Source organism: Vulpes vulpes, chromosome 3 (assembly GCF_048418805.1).
Source record: "Vulpes vulpes isolate BD-2025 chromosome 3, VulVul3, whole genome shotgun sequence".
NCBI lineage: Eukaryota > Metazoa > Chordata > Mammalia > Carnivora > Canidae > Vulpes > Vulpes vulpes.
This window is the reverse complement of record NC_132782.1, coordinates 32,831,461-32,835,821: the sequence shown is the minus strand read 5'-3', so window position 1 is coordinate 32,835,821 and position 4,361 is coordinate 32,831,461. Positions and strand designations below refer to the sequence as shown.

General features: G+C 39.5%; 1 long non-coding RNA gene across 1 annotated transcript; it reads left to right on the top strand.

Moving 5' to 3' along the window:
• Positions 1-226: 226 nt before the first annotated feature.
• LOC140598201 (uncharacterized) lies at positions 227-3,987 on the top strand. The gene is made up of 3 exons (XR_012000358.1): positions 227-316; positions 1,551-3,404; positions 3,898-3,987. It is a non-coding gene; the product is annotated as an uncharacterized lncRNA (long non-coding RNA).
• Positions 3,988-4,361: the final 374 nt, after the last annotated feature.

Here is a 4,361-nt window from a genome sequence, read left to right as displayed (position 1 = left end):
GTCCTTCTCGATAGCTCACTGTGTGTATCCCCACGTCCTCTGACCGTCTCGCACCACGTGGGCCTAGACATCTCGCCAAAGACTGTGCTGGCGGGGAAGGGCTACCGCAAACCCATCGCCTGCAGTATCCCCCCGGCTCCTGCCCCTACATCCCTGGGGAATGTCTTCTCCCTTCTCTGTTCCCCTACAGGGCCCCAATTCACTTGTGTCTGTCTCTTTCCTCCAGGATCCCGCTGCCAACACACATGCGGGTTCTGAAAAGGTGTCAGCCTCTCTTCCCAGCACTCAAGTCTTCATCTTCCACAACCTTGGGAAGGTATGAATGTTGGGGTCTTAACAGATGAATTAGACGAGAAGTTCAGCTGCAACACGTTCAAATCCTTGAAACACAAATTTATCAAAACTTCTCTAGCTTTCCTTGTTAGGGGCAAAATATTTCATTCTAAATAGCACACTAGACAAGCTGGACATTTAATAGCAATTTAATTATAATTTATCTCTTGAGATGAATGTACTTAACAAATTTGACACTTGATAATTTTAATCCGTTTGGGGAAATTTAGTTTGAATTGGCAAGTAGAAATACATTCATCATATATTGATTCCCTTGTCACGGTAATTCCTAAATTTAAGTTCCCTCTTAGAGCTCTAATTGGTCATTCGAGGAGTGATTCATTACGATCATTGTTATTAATATTTTTGTTGAAAATGTTAGTAAATTTCTCCCTGTAGAACATTCTTGAATGAATATAAGATGCAAATTTGTCCTTTTACTTTTGTAAAAAAAATAGTTTTAAGATCTATTTTTTCAGGATGAATTTCAAAGGACTGGTATCCAAGAGACAACAGACTTCTTGAAATACATGTCTGTAGACCTTACAGGTGATGTCTGGAGGTCTGACAGTGATGGGAGTTTCAAAGTGGTCCATACCGTTTGAGAGAGCAAGTCCTCACAGCTGAGCATAGTTCAGAAGAATTCTCCTCTGCACTTTATAGCTTGGGGCATATTGGGAGAAAACTGCTTTCTCCAAATCTCATCTCTCTAAGAATATGGAGGGTCCTGGAAAGAACTTGATAGTTTGTTAGGTAAAGTGCTGAGTAAAAGTAAATAAATAAATGAACGAATGAATGAATGAATGAATGAATGAATAAATAAAGTACTGAGTAGTCTCCTAAAATCCAGCTTCCTCACCATCAATTATTCACCGAAATTTTTCTTTCTTTTCTTCCTTCTTTCTTTCTTGTTTTTTTTTTTCTTACTGTTTATAACAAGACCACAACACCACTAGAATGTTGTTCTGATGACAAGAGTTGAGCTGAATGCAAGTTTCTTTTTCTTTTTCTTTTTCCCAGGGGAATAGGTCTTCATAGCGAGCTCCATAATGATAGAGTTTGGGTATAAAACTACAGGGTTGGATTTTCATTCTGTAGGAATGGCTTATGTGGGAGATGAACCCCAAGAATTTTTTTTTTTTTTTTAGTAGAGGAGTGAAGCTATCAGACTTGATTTTGGACAGATTATTATTATTATTATTTTTTATTTTGGACAGATTAGGAGGATGTTACAGAGGCCATCACAAACCTGACAACATGGAGTCACGCGCATGAATGTTATGCCAAGTGGGAGAGCCGCATGGTTTTAACTGCGGGAGACGGATCACTTCTATGTAATCAAATGCCAAGAAGAGCATAGGTCTGCAAAAAACTGTTTTTCCAAGAAATGATGAATCATTTTCCTGTCCAAAATTCACTATTTCAAATTCAAACAGTAATGTTTATTATGCAGTATCTTGGAAAACATATTTATTTGCTCTTTCCATCCTTGTTCTCTTTGCCCATTTCATTTTTTCAAAAAGGGAAGTGGGAGGAAGACAAACGATCACTCTGAGTGCCAAATGGATTTTAAAATAATGACTCTAAAATATTGATGCCTCAAGTACGAATAGAAGGAACTTTGATACTTGTTTTCAAGGTGGAACTAAGGAGATTTAAGAAAACGTTTTCATGGGATAGAAACAGTTAATTTTCTGAGGCTGATTTCCAGAGTTCACATCAACGGTCCACGCATAACATAATGTAAGATGTACTTAAATACCCAAAGTAATTTCACCGGGCAATGAACCACAGTGTTTTCCCCGTTTGTTCTTACTCAGAACACACTCACCAGTTCGCTCGGCATCCATCACTTTTATTTTGTATCAGATACTCACGGTCTGAAGTAATAATGGATAAGGGATCCCAGGAATAGAGTATTGCTTTGAGCTGCTGACACAGTGAAGAATGCGGCATTCTGCAGGACTGTGCTGCTGGCCAGGATACCCGTGTTCAGCTCATAGCTCTTTCCAGAAAGCATGCCATTGCTCCCCCATGCCTGTGCGATAGGTATCCTATAGTGCGCGATTAAAAATGGAAGGTTTTCTCATTTCGTTCAATAGAATGGGAAATGGTATACTATGTATTTAATTTTAATCATATCACTCCATAGACACATTTTTCATGAACTACGTTCGGAAGCCTGCTTTTCATTTCTTGACTGTAAAACATCTTGAAATAGTAACCAGCGCGAGACAAAAATGAGAGAGACAAAAATGCCTTTATATTTTTATGTGAATTGTTTGGGATGCAAACTTAGGTTATGGAAAATTAAAGTCCTCGGGGAGGCACGGAATCTATCTCACCGAAACACCACTGACTAAGCAATCAAAAAATAGAAGCAAAGAAGCACCCTCTATTTTGGCATTTAAACAAGATTCTGGATTTGTGGTGGTCTCTTCTAATGGCCCACATTCAACACAAAAACACAAACCCAGGAGAAGTCCGTCTACAACACGGGACCATTTGCGTGAAAGTTGTGGCAACGTGGACCTTGTTTACTACAGAAAACAGAGAAGACATTTTTTTCTGGTTGCCACAAAGGTAAAAATATGTGTGTGTTTTGGAATGCTGGAAACGGGTGTGTGTGGATACAGACTTGCGTGCGTATCGTTTTTAAGAGACGTGTCAAATGGAGTCTCGAGTTCAGGGAAGAGAGAGTGTGTTTTTGTTCATTGGATTTGCAAGTCGCCAGATCACTCGTGACCACTTCCCTGGCCTTTCTTGAGCACCAAAGACTGTGACGGGCATGGAATTGTGTGAGCTCTTCTCTTGCACCGGTGAGATACCATTTCGGTTTTTTTCTGCCACTGCACTGCATACAATATTGAGACTGGAGCTGTGTCTTTGATGATTTGGGAACTTGAATTTCTGCACAGTAACACGGTGCCCCATAGTCTAGATCCAAGTTTCACTTCCCAGACTACACAGAAGACCCTGGAAATGAGAAGAATGGGGAAAAAGCCAAGCGGCAACTGTTGTGCTGAGTGGATAGAATGAAAAAGGATGTGCAGCTCTGGAAAATTATCTGGGTAATGGAAAAATATTGGTCTCTAGGCCTGAAGTTGTGGGAGATCATATGAAATGCATGTTAACCTCATGGCATTATGCTTGACTTACTAAGTATTAGTGTTATAATTTGCCTTTCTAGCCCTAAAAATTGAATGTGTCCCTTATCCCACTGTGGTTTCCTGAAAGTTCTTTCTAGTTGAGTTATAGACAATTGATGCTTTTCTGTATTTAAGCTTTTGATTGCTTAGTCAGTATTTAAGCAGTCAGTCACTGCTTTGAAATTCCGTGAATATCTTCTAGAAAATATCATGTGCATTAACAAAAGTCCTTTAGGTTTCACTCATGCAAACTAGTTTCTTGACCTGTGACATTAGTTACAATTTCAGTTGGATATTAACACGAAACGAATATATTTGATTAGTTTTAGTGTTGATGATGTTGGAATATGTGGAGCCATTTTCCTCTGACGTTATTTTTCGTTCCGCACCCAATAGCTGTTATCTTCCTTTCTAGTGAAGAAAATTCTGCTGGCCCTTATAGGAGAGGAAAATGACACCATAGCCTTCCCATCACAGGAGGGTTCTTGCTTGTTTCTCCATTAGTGTGAGTAGATTCTCATCGATCCATTTGCACTCCGTTACTTTGTGTGTCTTGTGGTTGAGGACGGCAATCTCTGAATGTTGACCCGGGTGGAGGGAGCTGGGTAGGCAGCTGAGTACGGCCACATTCTCTGCTGGAAAGTGAGCTGGCTCTGATGTTATCCAGTTATTACCCGTCAGGCCTCAGCTCTCTCCTCCCAACTCAGTTACTTGGAATAGATTATTTTATGTCCATGTGGAATTAAAAAAAAAATGTATGTGGGTCATATTTTTATCTCTCCCCTGTTCCAATCTTATCAAGAAAATTTTCACATATAAAGATATATAAAAGAACAATATGATGATCTGTTGTACACCCCTCATCTATATTTAAAAATT